The sequence below is a fragment of the Panthera onca genome, chromosome A1, assembly GCF_046562875.1.
Source record: "Panthera onca isolate mPanOnc1 chromosome A1, mPanOnc1 haplotype 2, whole genome shotgun sequence".
NCBI classification, from domain to species: Eukaryota; Metazoa; Chordata; class Mammalia; order Carnivora; family Felidae; genus Panthera; species Panthera onca.
In genome coordinates this window covers 14318683-14339443 of record NC_138339.1, presented here as the reverse complement: position 1 = coordinate 14339443, position 20761 = coordinate 14318683, and the positions used below count along the sequence as shown (strand labels likewise).

Here is a 20761-nt window from a genome sequence, read left to right as displayed (position 1 = left end):
CGCTTGTATCAAGACGAAAGTCACATTTGTTACTGTATGTGAGTGTCAGACTCGCCCACCAGACTCTTAACTTGAAACCTGTTGGTTTTTTGCTCATGAATGCATCACTATACTCAGTACAGTGTTGGGTATCTGCTAGGCACAGAGCAAGTATTTGTTAAATAAATGTGTAACTCAATGAATGAATAAATAGACAAATGGAAAACCATGGGAGTAAATTAATGATATTTCAAAAGCAGTAGGTATTGAAAACTGATAGCCTCTACTGGTCACCAGAAATCTTTATTTCTGTGTGTGCATATTAGCACTACTAAGTTTCAGATCCGTTACATGGATACATACATTTTTATTCGTTTGGCAATCCAGTGTGAGTGCCGTGGCAATTCAGCAAGGCACATAAATGAAATTATGATTCTGTACCTGAATGTACAGAAAATTAGGTTCTCTGTGAAGCATGTTAACTTGTCTATTACTTACCAATTAAATTTATTTTCTTCGTGCTGTCCTTTGCTACAACTAACCATGTTTACTTTAGATGCATCAGTGTCACCGGCAGGGATTGTTTTAGAGGTCGTATGCTTTACAAAATAAAAACTAAATATCCTACCTAATATAATTTAAATGCCACAGGAAATTTTATTTCTGTTGAGAGTCTGAATCCCATGAAAAGAATGAAGATTTTAAAATTTACAGTTACCAGTGCAAAGAATTCTCACTGAAAATTCTTTTGTAAATTTCTTCAATGTGACTCTTTCTTCCAGTATACCAGTTTGCTGTAAATGAAAATCAAATATATCATTGTTGAACTTGTCCCTTTTACAGATAACTCTGAGACCCTTTACCTAATTCTTGGAATGAAAAGAACATTGCGATTACTTCTTCTAATCTCTTTTTAATATAAAAATCAGGAAGGATAAGAGGTAAACTAAAAATTGAAGAACAGAAAAGTTAAGATGTAAAGTTGAAAGAGTAATGCTTGCAAACTATATATTTTTAAAATTAGCAGTTTATGTTTTATTCAATATTAAGCTACACGTGTAGGGAGATAATTCAAATGGATGTGAAGAAAATATTTGGCATAATAATTGGTACAGGAAAACAGAACACAGTTGTTTTATTTTTTATTTTATTTATTTACTTACTTACTACTTACTTATTTACTTCTATGTCTCCACATAAATTTGCCACTGGCTTAGTTTTTGTGACATAAATTAAGGCCATATTTAAGGACCACATACTGAAAGCTAATAAATCTCCTTTTCATTTCATAATTGTAAACTTTTTTCTGTTTGTCCTGATTTTAAAGACCATCCAACTGGCTGGGTATTTTTGTTGTAAAAGCAACCCATTATTCAACACTGGTCAGATATCCCCATATTAATAAAGTTAGTTCCTGTCAATATAGCACTAAATTATCAAATTGTATAAAAAGTAACTCCTGCCACCCAGGAAATAGAACTGATCCATCAAAATAAATAACCACTAACTCAGATTAAGTCAACTGTACATATTGACTCGGTAGAAAGTGGAACCGTTAGGACATGTTATCTTACAAGATGATGTAGTGGTGGAGGTGATTGAAGGATGTACCCTTGAGAACATGGGTGTTATGAGCTTTATTATAGAAAAAAAATAATAGGTTTTAAGAAAGCTGGATTTAATATGAAAAGCATGGGGATTACGAGCTGGATAATGGGGGGGGGGAAGAATTCATATTTATTCCAACTCAGTTGCAGACCAACCATCTCATTGGCATTTTACTGCCATTAAAGGGCAGGTGCATCTGTGGTGGAATAAAAACACATCATTTTAAGAAATTAAAACAAAGCTCATGTGTCTGGAGGGGAGAGTCGGGGAAAGGGAAAGGCATTAGATTAGGAGAGCAAGAACAGCAGACTCCAGAAATTTCAGGGCTTTGTTAGGCCCTGATGTGGCTCTCATGATGCTTAAAATAATAGGGTGTCATTGAAAGGATTTAAACAGGTGAGGGACCCAATCAAATGCATTTATAAGAGATTATCTGTGCAATTACCATGCTGTTCAACAGTTGCACTTTTAGGCATCTGATTCCAGAGAAATGGATATTTCGGTTCACACAAAAACCTGTACCTGGACATTAATTGCGGATGTATTTGAAATAGCCAGAAACTGAAAACAGCACAAATGGCCCTCAAATCGTGAAGGGTTAAACAAACTCTGGTCCATCCATATCATGGAATACCGTAGAGTACTATTCAACAACAATAACAAGAAATGAACTCTTGATACAAGTAGTAACTCGGGTGAATCTCAAGGAAATGATGCTAAATGAAAGAGCCAGTCTCAAGAGGTTACACACTATATGATTCCATTTACATGATTTTATTAAAATGACAAAATTATGGACATGACAACAGATTAGTGGCTGCTGAGGTTTAGGGACAAGGGAGAAGTGGGTAAGGAAAAGAAGTGGGTGGTTATAAAAGAGCAAAGATAAGGATTGTGTGGTGATGGAACTGTTCGGCATCATGAATGTGATGGTGGGTGAGAAACCTACAGATGTAAGGTTGCAGAGAACTAGACACACACACACACACACACACGCACTCACACACACTAGTTGAAGTAAAACTGGGAAAATCTGAATAATACTGGTGGATTGTATCAATGTCAATATACTGGTTCTGATATTGTCCTATAGTTTTTCAAGTTTCGTAAATTACCATTAGTGGAAACTGGATAAATGGTGGGTGGGGTCCCTCTGTATTATTTCTTACAATGGCATGTGAGTCTACAGTTATCTCAGAAAATAACTTTTCAAAGGTTAGAGTGATTGCAATGGCAAGAACGGGTGCTGGGAGAGTTGCTGTAGGACTTTTCATTTGCTCAGGATTCTCTACATCTCATGCTCGTTTCAGTTTCCCTGAAACTGCTAGGATTAGCGTGTACCAATCTCAGACTTGTGACTCTGTATTTTCTGTTCTGTGTACCTGTCTTAGCTCCCTAATAAGATATAGGGAACTTCTAAAGACCAGGACCTGTGTCTGATAAAACAGTATAACTCCTATGACGGCCAGCTTCAGGCCTTAGATGTTGTCAGTTCTGTATTTTTAAAGGAATTGCTATATGTACTTGCACATACTAGGCGTCCACAGCCCTTCATAACAACAAGGCTTGGCTATAATTAGCTGTACAGAAAAATCTATCCCGATCCTTTATTATACCTTTGTTATATAATAAACTGGTAAACATAAGTAAGTGAAAATAAATAAATTAATTGATTGATTGATTAAAATTACAGAAAAGACGAAGGCTATTCTTCTTGCTGTTAGGTTTGAATAATGCTCACTGGGCTGCCAATTGAAGTGTTTATTTGGATCATAGTTCATTGACCCTAAAGTTAAAAGGGTATCTTGGAGGGGCGCCTGGGTGGCTCAGTCAGTTGAGTGACCAACTCTTGGTTTGGCTCAGGTCATGATCTCACAGTTCGTGGGTTCCAGCCCTGCACTGGGCTCTGTGCTGACGGTGCAGAGCCTGCTTGAGATTCTCTCTCTCCCTCTCTCTGCCCCTCCCATGTGTTCTCTCTCTCTCTCTCAAAATAAAGAAATAAACTTTAAATAAAAGTGTCTTGGAAAGCCCCCATCATCTCTCTCTCTCTCTCTCATTTTTACAGAGAAGAAAGGTCACGTGGCCTTCCCAAAGACCCACAGGCCAAATGCAGCTGAGAAGCAGACAGTGACTAGGTAACACAAGAGGTGATTGATTTTGAAGAGCATCGGGTTAGGAGAAACTCATCTCAGCAAGGGATTAAAGTTGTTTCTCGCTGGCTAAAAGCAGATCCCTGAGTTGGCATCTCCTGAGCAAGACTGTATATATTTATCAGCAGATAATTGCTAGGTTTCACAGTGTCTGAGGACCTCTGTACAAAGCCTTGAGAAAACCAGAGAAACCAAAGAAATCATTGCATTCCCCACGTACTTGAGTGACGGTCAGTTCACCTCTTGAAAACCTATTCTGAGAGAAAATGTATAGCAACAATAAAATTTCTACTTTATAATTATAAGCAATTTTCTTATTTTAGCATAAAGGAGATTTGAGAGATGCAATGTCACAAATGCTTCAGGAAACTAAGAAAACCAGCACAGAATTGTTACAGAAATAGTAAAAGACAGAATCAGAATATAGGGGGGTATTGTTACACAGATAAATGGCTTTCATCAAACTGCATACTAGAATCACTTAAGGGTTTTAAAAATATCAGTGTCCATCCCCCAAATTGAATCAGAATATTTGGCTTGGATCTTAACCTTGTTATTTATCATTTTATTATTATTATTATTATTATTATTACTACTATTATCATTATTATTAAAGCACCTTAGGGGGTTCTGATGTTCACACAGGCCTGAGAACCACTGACATAAACCAAAGGTATGATTATACATTCAAAATATCCCATTATGTCCAGAAAAACACTTTGTTCTATGTATCTTTCTCTAATTTTTATGAAGTAATAGACTTCTTGTAGATCAAATTTCATGAGTTATTACCTCTAGTCATTGCCTGGAATTCCAGAATCAAGATGGAAAAAAGTAGGTATCAATCCACAATCAATCAATCCATTGGGTTGTTATTTGGTGCAAGGCAAGGAAATGATTACAAATATAAATATTCCAACAAAGGCTGTATTATCAAAGGCACGAAGAGAAAAATAAACCCAGCCCTCAATTTTTTTCTGCTCATGGTTCTGGACCCCAAACTGAATGAATCCTTTCAAGTGGACCTGGTTCAAAGGTGATAACATAGTCTTAAGACTAGACGTCATCTTGACCTTCTTCTTTTGAAAATGGTTCTAAACCCAAGACTATTTAAGAGGGTACTAAATGTGTTTTCCAGGGAAAATAAATTATATAAACTATTCTAGCACTCTTTCATGACATCCCCAGATAATATTACAAAGAGCAGTCTATCAAATAGTACCTTGAGTAAGTACTTGCCTCCAAATGGGGGAAGGGACCAAACCTTTGAAACAAAAGAATGCATCAGCATCATGGCACGGTGAGGCCATAACCAAAGAACCAGAACACTCCCGAGATAGAAGGAAAAATGACATCTTTGAATCACTGGGTACCAGATGCATTCTGAGTATCACCAACTTTCTGGGGTGTAAAATGGACTTATGCCCTGGGGAATGATGGCCAGGGCTTGTCATGTTTTCCTTCTATGCTGTTTGGGAAAGCTTTGAGGTATAAGAAAATGGAAGTAGTCTGAATATGCTTGATGGCAATAAAATGAGAAAAAGCTTAGAAATCTGTTATACCTTTGATATGTCTGCATTTCTCCTTAGAAGCATGAGTCACAGTTAAAAGTTAATTCATTCAGTATCTCTTGAATCCCAAATAAGTCCTTCGGGAGTGTGGGAAATAAGAAGATCATTTACAAAGATTTGGTGACCTTAAATAGCTCACATTCTAACGAAGAAATGAGAGTAATGATTGCAGAGGTATCTGTCTGATTAAACGCTGGATGTCGAGAGGATTCCAGGTGTCAGCAGCAGTGGAATGAGGAGGTAGAAACCATGAAAAATGTGCGAGTCTCAAAACTAGCCCACCCATTCCTTGTGATGTCTTTTTCCCCGGAGTAATGCCAGTCAGTGGTACACAGTTCAACTTCATGGCAGAGACGTCTCTATACCAGAAGCTTACGATGGAACAGAAACTTGGCCTATATTGCATGGGTTCTCTCGACAAAATGCTGGATAGCGGGATTCAAAAACAAAGTCCCACGTGTTAGTTCATCTTTACGGGCTGGAAGTCAAGCCATGGAATCTGGTCCTATGCCTTGTCCAAAAAAGTCTACCTTTCAATTGCCTTGCACTCTTATCACCATCAATTTGGAAGAGTCTCCCGCTCTAGTTGTCCAGGATGCAGACTACTATGGAGACCCAAGCAGTAAGACCTAAACATCTTTTTAAGTAGTAAGAAATGCCCTTGAGAAAGACAACGGGGTTTTAAAGTCTTTATTATTATAACACCAGATTCATGAGAAGCCACACAAGAGCCCTGGATATGGATCAAGACCTGGAGAGCCAGGCAATGAATGGTTAAGGGTCTGATAACTTATCAAACTAGCAAAGACTTCTAAAAAAATTGTATTCAATCCACCGTTGGCAACAATTCAGGAGAAAAAGCAATAGCTTCTTAAGCTATCACCAGAAGTTTGGCAAGATCCATCAAAATGCTAATGCCCATACCTTTGACCAGAAATTCTGTTCCTGGAAACAGAATCCTAAGAAAGTCTTGAGAAAGCAATGAGCAAATGTCTGAAGATGACTGTGGAATTTTACCCATCTTGATCTATATGTGATGTTCATAAAACCTTGGTTTGTGAGCATAATTCGTTCCAGAAACTTGCTTGTAATCCAAAACACTTGTATATCAAAGCGAATTTCCCCATAAGAAATAATGGAAACGCAGATGATTCATTCTACAACCCAAATATATTCACATAAAAATAATCATAGTACTGTAATATAATACAAAATAATAAAGAAAATACAAAGTAAAATAAACAAATGAACCTACACTTACCTTTGAAAACCTTCGTGGCAGGTGCGAGGTAGACAAGAGAGAGGAGGGTTATTGTGTAGGACGACTTTCACGATCACTAATGGGATCACTGCCATCTATTGAAATCTGCTTGGGGGCCATCATATACGATTGCACGAATGTTGACTAAAGTACAGTACTAATAAACTCTTATTATATACTGTATTTAATGTCACTGGCAATAAGGCATCAGAGGAAAGGGTCTATACCTACAGGCAGCCTGATCTAGAATGAAGCAAAGCATTCCTAAGCTCACTCTTGTATGGAAAAGCAAAGGACTGTCCATAGGTGCTTTGAAGTGACAAATAATACACCCATGCCAGTTGTGGGCACCTTCCAGTGTTCTAAAAAAATCACTGATTTCTGCCAAACACCGCAGCCTTAGATTGAGCATCTGAGCATAGGAGACAATCACTCACAATCCTGCAGTGAGAGAGAGAGAGAGAGAGAGAGAACCATTGGCTCAGTTGTGATCATGTGACTTTTGGCATCACATACTATTTGTACTGCAAGACATAATCATTTATCAAGTTAAAAATTGTTAGAAATATTTGCTCATCTTGTAGAACACTCACAGAACAAGTTACTTGCAATCCAAGGTTTTACTGTACTTTAACGCCCATCAGGAGGACATGAGTTATATAAATTACGAGAAGGAGAACAGAATCTTAGGTAACCAGTTAAAAGCATGTTTGTAATTTGGAGCTCTTGTATACATGCGAAGATGTAAATGACACTTTTTGTGATCAAGTTATGCTGACAAAGAACAGAATGCATAGTAAAATTTCATTTTTAGTTCATTAATGTATATACACAGAAAATCTCCAGCGAGCATAAAATTAAATATTTAAGAATATATAATAAATGATTAGCAATAATTATCATCGGGCATGCATTTCACCTTGCAATATTTTACACCCGTCAGTCCACATTTCTAGTTTTACATCTTTTATTTTATATTTCTATATTTTCTGAAAATTTTTAATAATGACACAGTATTTTATTGTGATAAAATTAAAAAAGATTGAATTCTGGTTTTTTTTTTTTTTTTAACTCTTAAGTTAACAGGCTTTAGTAGTGTGTGGTTGTCAGGGGTCAAGAATCCCGGGTGCCATGTTGGCTAGGAACCGGCAACCAGATAGTGGGGTCATGAATTTTATAGTAAAGCAAAGGCTGCCAGCCTTGACCAGGGGTTACATACATTCTGGGGAGAAGCTAAATATTAAAGTACTTTCCACAAGTGAGGTACGTTTAGTAATCATCTAGCTTTACCTGAATTATGCCTTATTCTACTTGCTCTCCCTGTAACTTTTGACACTGTTAATCATACCCTTCTTCCAGAAGTCCGTTCTTCCTTAACTTTCAATTCATCACACTCTCCTGCAGAGTGAAAAGGTAACTCCAGTGTCTGAATTTTTTTTTAGATTCTTCCCTGGTTCCTTTTTGTTTTCAAAAATATGTGAAAATAAATATTCCCTAGAATTTTCTCCTTAACCTATGTGTTATTTTATTTTATTTATTTTTTTTTTTTTGCACTGTTCCTGAATAATCTACTTCACTGAATCTACTTCACATTCGGTTTCATGAGCTTTTCAGTAGCTTTGTCCCTCGACTTTAGGATCCAGACCAACATCTCGGTTTTGAGCTCCTATCCCACATACACATCTGCTCTTTGGACATTTCCAATTACATGGCCCACAGACTCTTAAACCAAAGTAAATACATTACCCACCTACACCCTCACACATGCACACACACAAACACACACACTCCAGCCACACGTTATGTTTCTATGTTTTCTTATTGATGAACAATACTGTCATCAACCTCTCCAAATATGAGACTTCAGAGTCCACCTCAAATTTTTCTCCCTTACTATTTCACAAAGTCCTATAAATTCTACCTCCTAAATATCTCACCCATTTGTTCTCTGCTTTCCACCTCCACTGCCACTGCCTTGGTGGAGACTTTCTTTATACTTATTTGTTCTAAGAACCCTTAAATGGCCTCCAACCCTTCCGCGAAAATAGGCTTTCTCCCGAGATACATATCGAATCATGTCATTCCCCTGTTTAAATTCGTCATGGGCTCCTTGCTAACTTCACTTTGTCATGACCTTTTCTTACCTTTTCAGACTCACCTACCCTTCTTTCCACAAATAACGTCATGCCCTTAATGTCCCCTAAAAGTATTGGACTTCCAATGCTTCCATACATCTTTTATGCCATCTACTTTCACGATTGAACTTGTCAGGGGCCCGTGGAGCCCCTAGAAAGTTAACCATGAGCGCTCTACACAGGCACCATTCTGTATCAAGGGAGTTATTATTTGGGAAGCTTGAAATGACATAAGCAGGTGGGGAACCAGAATTCTTTTCAAGAAAGAACAAGATCAGTGTAATTAAGGAAGCCCATGACAAAGCGATATTGCCCATAAGGAAGGGGAAAGAAAAGAGGCAAACAGAAGAGGTTAATTTGTGGTCAGGATACTTCAAAGAAAGAAGAAATAAGGTTCAGAAAATAAACATTGGCTAGTAGTTCAGACTTGAGACCATAAATTGACAGTCGGTGTTGGCAAGGCACTTTTATTTGGAAGCTGGGTCCTTTCAAGAAAATGAGGAGGGGCGCGTGGGTGTCTCAGTCAGTTAACCATCAGACTCTTGATTTCGGCTCAGGTCATGATCTCACAGTTCCCGAGATGGAGCCCTGTGTCTGGCTCAGTGCTGCAGGTGCAGAGCCTGCTTGGGATTCTCTCTGCATCTCTCTCTGTCTCTGTCTCTGTCTCTCTCTCAAAATAAACAAATAAATAAACTTTAAACCTATTTTTAAAAAAGAAAATGAGGAAAAGACCAGTGTAACCGCAGAACGCAGGCTGGGGGCACTGGAACCCTTGTAATCACCCTCCATTGGTTAATGCCACCCGTCTCTTTGGCCATGGTTGACTGAGTCAAGTGTAGAGACACGTGACCCACGCTCTCTCTTAGGAATGTATAAAGTGGAGCGGGGAACCACCAGAGACAAGTAGCAGTGTGAGTAGGGTTCCATGGTGGCAAGAGTCTGTCAGCCTTCTGCTTCCCCCCCAGAACAACCATGGTTTTCCTCCTTTTGCACGTTTGGTTTGGACCGTCCAGAGTATGTCACCGTATTTCCTTTTTGAGAAGAATATGCTCAAAGTTCTGCCAATTATTTGGGAACAAAAGAATTTATGTCCAGTATGATTTCTCACGCTTGACATTTAGATTTCAAACAACAACAAAATAAATCTGGACCCCGAGAATATGTTGATTTCCAGGGTTCGTGGAAAGTGCCTGCTGACTTGGGTGACTATAGGCTGACTGCTCTCCTGGTTGGTGTTGTGGCCTCTGGCTGGGATCATGCAACTTGATTCCTGTATTACAAAAACACTCAACAGAGAGGGGCAGATACCAGTGACGAGTAGCATTTAATTAAGAACAAGATGTGCCTTCGGTGAAGCTATTGTCCAAGCATTCCCCTTGAGAGGATCCCTCAGGAAGAAATGTTTCCTACACACCCTATCGCTTGGGGCTAACGGACAGGTCAATAGTCTTGAAGTCTGCTTTCCAGAAGGTAAGTCATTAAAGTGCAATGTTGGAAGAATTGTGGCAGGATTATCCTACTGAGAGAAGTAGCCATACCATCGTAGCAATTAAAATCATTCCAGAAGAGCCATGTTCAAATTGACTTGCTCAGCACAGGCGGACAGGAAAATCAGAACTGAGATAAACCAAGGTTATAACCAAGAAGCGACGCTCTGTGACACATCCAAAGACTGGGGTGAAAACAGGAAAGAAAGTATAAGATAAGGGCAGTGGTCAGCATACAAGACACCGAGGCTGATTCAGGATGAAGAGTGGGAAAGTATTGGAACAATCTCTTTGTTCCGCCAACCCACAAGTTCATTACTCTATGACAGCATTCACTATACTGCCTTGGAGATGTCCCTTGCCACACAAAGCTTAATTCACAGAAGAGAGAGACTGCAGGTTCCTCTCTGGTCCCCAGCACTTGACAGAGTACCTGCCACAGGGGAGAACCTAAGTGGTTGCTAAAAGCCTGTTAAATGAACTGGGACTTTAACATACTATTTGGAGCGCAGAATAGCATTTTAATCTAATCTAGGAAACTGTGCAAGAGAATAGCAGAAGCAATACATTTAAATAAAGGTTTTTCTAAAAGTGCAAATAGACTGCCTTTGTATCACATTCGTTTTCAGATTGTAAATAATTGCCTTGTTCTTCAGAGAAACTTTCAAATTATATTGATGCCAGAAATAGGAGCAAGAGGAGGGGGGAGAAAATCCACCTTGCTTGTAACAAATTAAAGCATGCGTTTTCTTCTTGTGGCAAGTTCCCTGATGCTCCCCGCTTGTTTATGATCGGCTAATGAAGTGTTTGTTAATCTTTTACCATAGCAGGTACTGGTCACAAAGGTGTCCTGCTTAACAAAGGACACCTTTGCCTTCACACCTAGTAAAATAGTTGCTCTGCTTGACCGAACACTGCGAACTATATATACCTTTTTAAAAACAGCCCCTTCGTGGCGTGGTCCTAACGTAAGATGTTCCTGTGTCTCTTAAAGAACTGTTTATTTGAAAATATCAACTCCAGCTTTGAAATCTCAGAATGCAGAATCAAAATCTGTAGAAAAGGGAAAAAAAGCAGAGTAAATCGAATTGCATTAAGGCTTGTCCATGATCAAAATACGAGCCTAACTTCTCGCAGAGATGATCCTCACCGAAAAGAACAACAAATTAGATAGAAACAAGATAAGCATGTAACGTTCCTTGTTTATCAGTGTCTCTAATATTTATAGAAAGATAATAAAAAGAAGTGTCAAAGGAATTGCTATGTGTGATAAAGCCTTCCCGCTTCCTAAATATATACAAAAGCTTTAGCACTTAGTGAATTAGGCAAAGCCCAGAGTTGCATTCTACTCATGAAAAATTTCGAAATAAGAGAACACGAAGCCTTTGAAGGGGCTTAATTTAAATGTTTTAATATTCCATTTGTTTCTTCTCCTCAGGATTTCAATGTTCAGAAAGGACATTAGTATTACTGCAGAACTTTGGAGACACGATAGCATAGGGAAAAGCATGGCTTTGGACGAGCTAGAATCCAAATGAAGGCCAACTCCGCTACCTTGAGCAGGCTACGTAATCCACTGGAGTCGCAGTCCCCTCTGTCGTGGACAGGATCAATGACTTCTGCCTCAATGAGTTAACATAAGGAATGGGGCACATGGGATAAGATGTGGCATTCCTAGTACAAGGTAAGTGCTGGAAGAGTTTACCTGTTTGGGGATCCCTACTGCTTTTGTTTTGTTTTTTAATGCATGAAGGTTTAGAATATAAAGACACAGCACACAGAGTTGGAGAGGAAAGACAAATATGAATTACAAAATAGAAGAAAACCAATATGCTGAGGTCAACATGTAACGTGTGGGTGAAACCCTGTGTTTGTTTCTGAGGGCGTTGCCATGGTTTGGGGTCAGCCATCCGCAACCCCCCCCCCCCCCCCCCCCCGCCACAACAGTCCTCTCAGCCCTTTGGCATTGAGAAAATGATCACTGAGTTCCTGGAATTTATGGTTTGATGAGTCTGATAAAACCTTGCTGCATTATCGCTCTTTCATGTCTCATCACCTCTGCAAAGTAAGAAAACCCTGATGGAAATAAGAGCTGGAATAATTTGGGGAAAATAGCCTTTCATCCACCGTCCTTTGGACTAAATTCGGAGTTTGTTTTCACATATATCACCTTAGACAAGCTCCTCTAGAGACTGAAAATATTATTTTCAATTTGTTTGAAACTGCTTAGCATTAGCTGCCCTCCTTTTAGCTGTGATTTCTGCGCCTTTACGTTGGGACCTAAGGTTTTCAAACATCTGGAAAATGTGGTGTCGGAATAAACAATACAGCAAGAGTATCTGTCCGATTCCACTAATCCCAACATCTTGACCCGAAATTTATAAATGAAATGGAAGAAAGGTAGAAAGGCAAGAGAAGAAAAAAAGAAATGTTCTCTTGTTCCTGCTCAGAGGAGCAGTAATGGGTTATGAACCCTTTCAGAGTCATGGAGCAGAGAGAAAAATGGTTGCCTTGGTAACAAGGCGGTCCAATCAGCTGCATACTCTCTCCCCAGAGCATCTAATTTATTCAGCAAATGCAGGCTAGAACAGGTGGCTAACCTAAATGATGCCAAAAAGCTTTAGCTCTCAAACATACCCACCCTCCAAATTTTCTTATACACAAAGTTTCATTCTTGTCCCTCATAAAGGAAGACTTAATGAGGTCCATTTCAGTGGGAAACATGACACGTTCGTAGGCAAAAGAGCCCTCTGCGTTTGTCACTTTTGAATCTTGTGACAAGAAGAAAGATATGCGATTTTAAGAAATGACTGCTACTGACAGCTTAATTCTACCAGTCACTTTGAAAGTGGAGGGCATCCTAACTCCTATTATAAAACTCCATGACTTGTATTTTAATAAATCTAATATTATTGTGAGCTCCAATAGCAAGAGAGTTTATCCCTAGATTTCACAATTCTTGCTTTAGATAACAAACAGTCACGGAAGTTTCCAGTGCCTGAAGCCTTCCAGAAAATCATACCAAGCTACTTAAAGCTCCATTTATGATAGGGTTAAGCAATCCCAGTAGCTATACCTAAAGTTAGAAAGGAAAAATCTGGAAAACTAACGTTAAGGCATAAACTTTTTTTTTTATATCATATAAGGATTTTTTTTGTGATCCGGCCCATTTTCCACTTTGAACTTCTGTCGATGGCAGATCGACAGAACTCCTCACATCTCTGCCCTCTGCGTTTGCTGTTGTCTTTGTCTTAGAATGTCCTTCCAGCGCTGGGCTCCCAGCTCAACGTTTATCCATCCTCCAAGGCAAAAATAAAGCATTTTATTTTAAAAGCTTTTCCTCACGTTCCCGGGAGAAATCACAAGGATCCCTCTCTGTTCCCTCTGCAAGGGATCCCACTGTTGCTACGTCTGCCTTCTTCACCCGATTGAATCCCCCAAGCCTTCAACGTAGGGACTGTGTTCTATTCAGTTCTCATCTCCAGAGTAGCCCCTGGCTCTTAGTGCAAAATCATAAATATTTGGTAAAAGAACAAATGGATGAATGAATGAATAAGTGAGATTGTAAATTATTGACACAAAAACTGCACAAGCCAAATACGTGACAAAATATTTTCAGAAATTAAAATTAAAATGTCACCAATTTAGACAAAGTGTAATCCAGGGTGCTTGTCTGAGTAAAGAATCTCAGTAAGAATCTGAGTAAAAAATCTCAGATCTGTTTTGTCACTGAGCTGAACCTTTGCTTCAAATAAAGTGTAACTTGCAGCTCCTGTCTTTCAACTTGAAAGTCAGTTCATCACATAGGCTGCTGATCCTGTGGGTTCCTCCCCCTCCCTCCCCCGCCCGCTCTGAAAACATCTCTACCCAGACCCCAGGCTTCCAAGAGCACAGCTCAGAAATACTGGGCTGGACTTATTACGCATTCAGTGTTGCCTCCCGACTTCTCAGTACATGGTAATCACATAAGCAAGTGTTGGTTGAAAATGACATTTAAAATAGGAGACAACATTAGAGAGGAAGTTCAGGTCTTGGCGTTTCTCTATTATTGATCTGCTTTTGAAGTCTTCCAATTGTCACCGAAGGTGACCCTTGCCGCCTGAGGATGTTTCCTTGGCAACAGGGATGACTGCTTCCAGCCTGTGAGAAAAGGCATCTCTGTTTGTTTGATACTCAACTACCACCCAGAGATGCTATGTGGCTTCAAAGAAACCGAGAACCCCACATTTTTAAGTACGAGATGGGCTCTCCAGTTCATGGGCTGCATATTACTCTGGAAAACAAGAGGTGGTGATAATTATCTGGCAATGGTTTCCTCGGCTCATGAAAAGAACACATCCTCTATACTGATGCATTTTCATTCTCCTTCCCTAATTATTCCATACGCCTGCCTATGCACACATGTGCACACACACACACACACACACACACACACAAATACAAACACATCTTTCTCTTTCTTTCTTTCTTTCTTTCTTTCTTTCTTTCTTTCTTTTCTATATTTAAAACCTTTTGCTTGTTATCAGTTCTCTGCTTTCTGTGTGGTCTCTGTTTTACCTCTTTCCTGTTTCTAATAGCAGCTTCTTTGTACATCTCAGCTTCTAATACCTACCAAATTATAAATCAGAGTTAAATGTCAACCTATTGTGGCCCAAACAATCTTGCTGAGAGCAACTGATGGTCGATCAGCTCTCATAGCCCCATATTATCGTAAGATGAAATGGAAAACTGAAATAGACCTTGAAATTAGTGTTGTTTATGATCAACCCACCTTTAATTCACATTGCTCATATATTCTTTTAAATGGTATGGTAACATTTTATTTGTCATGCTTTAGGCCTCCCGAAAGCAATTTGGAAACATTTGTCTTGCAATCAATGAAACTTTCTAATGCTTGTTTCATACAATTGCATAATCATGCCATGAGAATTCTAGAAAAGCAGCGTGTCAGACATACCTTCATATTAGTGGAATTATTTTGCCTGGATTGTGTACTCACAAAAGGGGGGAGATTAATGAGGTTGTATAGAATCGTGCAGGAAATAATTCTTCCCGAAAGATGCTTCCAAATATTTTTGTGCTAATTTCAGTAGGTAAGTAACTAAATAAAGTAGATTTGTAGATGGGATAATGGCATAGCAAAAGGTTCAGACTCAGAGCCCGCATTTTTCTGCGTAAAATGTACAGAATGCTAAGTATGAACAGTAAAAGTATATCTCCTTTCATGTCCACAGTATCCAAGGAAAATACCAATTTGAAAATATCATTCAACAGGTAGTGTTATAAATCCATCGATTCAAAACATGTTTTATTTTAATTTTTTTACTTATTTTAAGACAGAGAGAGACAGAGCATGAGTAGGGGTGGGGGGCAGAGAGAGAGAGAGAGAGAGAGAGAATTTGAAGCAGGCTCCAGGCTCTGAGCTGTGAGCACAGAGCCGGACGCGGGGCTTGAACTCACAAACTGTGAGATCGTGACCCGAGCCGAAGTCGGACGCCTAACTGACTGAGCCACCCAGGTGCCCCAAAACATGTTTTATTTTAATAAAGTTACTAATTGTGCCTCCAATGAAACTTAGAAGTAATGCAATTCCTTATTTTACATATGAGAAAATGAACACCAAGGGGGAAAGAAAGCCTATACAAATTGGTCTCAGACCTTGGATGGATATCAGAAAGTCTTTTGATTGCTTTTTGCTTACCACACAAAATGTTCACTATAAAATTCTTGAAGATGAGAATTGCATGTTGTCTTTATGGTTAAGTATTCCATTTTACAGCACAATGCTCAACTTTCAACATCTCTAATACATTATTTATGCATGTGATATTCAGTTAAGAATGCTTCTACTAAAAATAACAGAAAACACCATTTAGGTTGACTTAATAGATATTGGTTTATTCTTCTGACATGACAAGGGTCTCAAGGGAAGCAACTGGCATTGGTTTCGCCATGGTTGTTTCAGCATGGCAGGACGAGCATGCCTAAATTCCCCTGGTGTTCCCTCACGTCTGCCTCCTCTGGTCACAAAGTAACAATGCATCCTTTCAGCATCCCGTTCTGCCTTCAAGAAAGAATGGAGAAGGAGCCATGCCAGACATGTCTTTCCCTTATATGAGGTAAACAAAATATTTCATAGACCTCTTTGAAAGTCTGTGCTCAGATCACAGTGCCCAGAACTAACCAATATGGCCACTCTCCTGGCAAGGGAGCCTGGGAATGTAAAAACTTGGTTTTTCCAACTGTTAGAGTTAACAACAGACAAGTGGACCTGGAACAAGTCAGGGTGAGGTACGAAAGATTACATGCTTATTTCTGGATTGATAGATGACAGATAGATGATTGATAAATAGACAGATGAGAAAGAGAGAGAGAGAGAGAGAGAGAGATGACATAGAAATCAGGAAAGAAACAAAAATAAATACCAAGAAAGATATCAAGAAAGAAAGTAGGGAAAACATGTCCCACTGCGATCTTTTCTTTTAAGTTTATTTATTTATTTTGAGAGAATGTGTGCATAGGCACGCATGCACAGGCGAAAGAAGGCAGAGAGAGAGGGAGAGAGAGGATCCCAAGAAGAATCCGTGCTGTCAGCACACAGCCCAACACAGAGTTCAATCTTTTGAGCCACGAGATCATGACCTGAGCCAAGATCGAGGCAGATGCTAAACCGACTGAGCCACCCAGGTGCCCCACCACTACAATCTTAAAATAGAAAAAGAGGGTATCCAAACTGAGAAAAAGAGAGGATAGAAATGTTTTCCAAATGCCTTCCATGGTGGGAAGCCAGATACATGTTCAGTGAACGGTGTCGCTAGTTACCAAAGCAGGCCAACAGAGAGGATACCGCAAGTTCAGGAGACATTAAGAATCTGTATATTTTGCTAGTTGTCGGTCAAGAGTAAACATCAGAGAAATTATTGCTAAGAAACTTAATCACTTACAAGCATGAAATTTAAAATCACTGCCCTGGGGGAGGGGGGGGGACGCCTGGGCGGCTCAGTCGGTTAAGTGTCCCACTTCAGCTCAGGTCGTAGTCTCGCGGTTTGTGAGTTCAAGCCCCACCTTGGGCTCTGTGCTGACAGCTCAGAGCCTGGAACCTGCTTCGGATTCTGTGTCTCCCTCTCTCTCTGCTCCTCCCCTGCTCACTATCTGTCTCTCAATAAATAAATAAATAAACAAACAAAAACATTAAAAAATAATAATAAAAATCACCATACTGTGTGAATAGTGTAAGAATATTTTTGCATAGTCTTCTTAACACAGAATTTAGAAGAACAATATCGTAGCAAACAATTTGCTGTCTGATTTTAAAGCCATTACCACATATTATGAAGGTACATGTGAACATTTGTAGGAGCTCTGCCTTTGCCTTTGGGTCATCGTAGTCCAATATGAAAAACAAGTGGGCCAGATGAATGTTTAAGGTATGAAGTCAGTAAATTCAAGCTCTAGGTCACCCTTGCCCTTTCACTTTTCTGATAACAAGTGTGGAAGTTTATGCTACGTCTTTATCCGTGGTCCCTGCTAGAAGGCAAGCCCCGCGGTAAAGGCTGTGCTCGTCTTGTTTGTATCTCCCGAGCGTTTCCAACACTGCCTGCACAGTACTGTCGGCCAAAAACAGCCGTTGCTTTCATAGGTGAAAACGAGTCCTTCCATTTACCTACCAGGCAAGTATTCTACTCCGGGTGGCATTCAGTAGATTTTGCAAGCTTCCCTTCCAACAGGAGATTTACAGCAATATAATGAAATATTAGATCCTTGTTCAGAAAATAGCTCATTGATCCAGAGGATTGGACTATAAATGTCTTGAGAGTGAGAACCCCCTGCTTATCTTTTTGCCTCTGTTGCCAAGCCCAGTGCCTGGCACATAATAAATGTTTATAAAAATGAGTTGCTGAGCAGCTTTTATAGTGAGTGATTACTAAAGTGGTAGCAATCGATATTTGGGTTCAAACCTTAAAATAAAACTAAGTTGACATGTTTCCAACGAACATCTGACCCCTGAACTTTCTTCTTAAGAACATCATTCAAGCTCAACCGTGTTGATCTTTCTAACCAGAAGGCTAATATAAATCTGAGAGGAAATTCATAAGACCCAAGGCAGCGTTAAGCACACACTCACACACGCATGCACAGGTACACGTGTCACATAGCTTTTTTTTTTTTTTTCAAATCACCGTGGGCTTAAAAAACAAATTGCTCTCAAAGAGAAAAGAAGAGCAGAACTCAGAACCCTTGTGGGCTTGTCTGTAAGAACATAGAACAAAATAACCCTGTGGAGAGTGAGACTCTACCAAATCGTGTTGGTTACTTTCTACCTATGCAATTGCAAACGCAACCTGTAACAAGTATAAACGAAGAGAATGTATCTCTCTGTGGCTGGAAATTGAAAGCATTGCTTTATTGCTATTAACCCCTTGTTGTTGCTGTTGTTGTTGTTGTTATTCTTGCTGTTGTTGTTGCTGCGAGGAACCCAACCAGCCTTAAAGCAGACTCCCGTTAACAAACACTGTGGTGTGCACCATTCCACAATACGGCAGAAGGTAAAGTAATGTAGGTGTTCTCAACAAATCAAATGTTGCATTTATGAAAATACTTCTAAAACAGGCTCAACTCTTTCCATTGTGATGGTTTTACTGTTACGTGCAAGCATAGCTAAGTGAGCGCGATCATACCTTAATATCCTGTGGGTGGGAATGTATACATTTTCTTAAATGTATACTTTCTCCAACTCTTACTGATGTCAGCACAGCCACAAGAAGTTCAGAATCCTTCTCCCATAACTGCAAGCACAGATATGTTTAGTTTAAGCATTTTATCCCACGGAATGAAAAGGAACACCACCACCACCACCAAAAAAAAAAAAAAAAAAAAGATCCAAAGCAAAACATACAAACAAAAGACAGAAATAAATCCGTTGGAAAACAGAAGACTGAAGCGTTAATTGAACATTACCTTTTTCTCATAGGGAGGAAGATGCATCATGGCCATTGCTATCTTTTCTCACTGTGCTGATTTAAAAACCCCCAGCTGAGAAGGCAGCTGTGCAGAGCAAGGAACTGGTGAGCTCAGCAGGAGCCCTGTATCCTAATGCTACTCCCAGAAATTCATGCTCGCTTTCAGTGGCTGTGTTGTCGTTAGTAATGCCAGAAATGTGAAATGCTGTCCTCTTTTCTGCACCGTGGTACAAAGATCACAGTGGTAGTGTCTTTAAAGACTTCAAAAGCCTGCATCTCCCCATTTTTATCGTTGTTTATTTTCAACATAGCCTCCAAAGACCAGGCGTTGGCTCCCTTTCAAGGTATTTAAAATTCTGGAGACTTTCATTAATCATAAGGTTAATGGAATAGATGGCAAAACAGACATAAAAGTTGGAGCATATGGGAGAGGGAATGGTAATGTTGCTTTTCCTCCCTCCCATGCCAAATTAAAAAAAAAAAAGAGAGAGAGAGAGACTTCACTGGTATAGGCATTTTTTCCTAGATTGCAACAATGAAATCCTTATCTTCAAAAGATAAAAAGTACTACCTTGCATGCCTCTGACAAAGGTAGCAATACAAAATTAACTTCAACCTAAAATAAAGCTACATTTCTTAAAAGCCCTGGAAAATGGAATTAATTTATTTTCTCATTCCCCATAGTGGCATTAAAAACATTTAATGAAGTACTCTGGAAATGACTTGAAAAATAATTACAGGGAAAGTACCGGGCAACATAATGGCTGCAGCCCCTACTGCAGGACATGATTGATGTCACAACATTGTCGTAAGTGAATAAAACGCATCGTATTCACAGGGAGGATTTCTGGGAGGCATAGCCTTCAAAATCAGGGGAAATAAAATGTTTATGCTTCTGAAGGCATAGACATTAAATATGTATCTTATATAATATATGCTGAAGGTATAAATGTTAAATATATATACAAACCTATACGTGCTTCATGCATAAAATTACATTTACATGTATGAAATACACATGCGTTTCGGTATGTATATGCAGGGACATTAGGATTCAGTATTTAAAGTGACATGTACCAGAAATGCCTCAACACTTAAAATAATTATGAAAACATTTAAAATAAAACCTGAACAGCAATTTAAAACATATGCTTCCTTGGGTACATTTCCTTTTTTTTACCTGAAGCTACAACCAGATACAAAAGTCAGCACAAAAGAACTGATAAAGGGGAAGATGCTCTAAGCCGTTTGAGGGGTTTTCTTCTATTTATATTCAGTTAATTTTGTAAGTCCACTTGGGGAGAGACAAAGAGCTGAAATATCAACATTTAAATTTTTTTTCTTTACCTATGGATTATGTGATTCAATAAGCATTTGTGAAGGCACACTTGGTGTCTAGGATTTTGCCATGTTAACCGAAACCAAGGTGACAAAAACAAAAAGTCAAATGCGTGGATCGCTGAAGTACGTTCTTCTTTCAGGAAGCGTCTTTCTCTTGATTTTCAAATGGTGTTCCCACGAACAATATTTGGGAAAATCACAAACTAACACATTCTTCACTGCTGCAAACCAAATGACCACAAGTTTAGCAGCTTAAAGTGAAACACCGT

The 20761-nt window shown here is 39.1% G+C and overlaps 1 long non-coding RNA gene across 1 annotated transcript; it reads right to left on the bottom strand.

Annotated features, from left to right (window-relative positions):
* Positions 1 to 1025: 1025 nt before the first annotated feature.
* Positions 1026 to 19594, bottom strand: LOC132680698 (uncharacterized). The gene is made up of 4 exons (XR_009610670.3): positions 19150 to 19594; positions 18870 to 18977; positions 11123 to 11244; positions 1026 to 7010 (listed from the first exon to the last, which is right to left on the bottom strand). It is a non-coding gene; the product is annotated as an uncharacterized LOC132680698 (long non-coding RNA).
* Positions 19595 to 20761: the final 1167 nt, after the last annotated feature.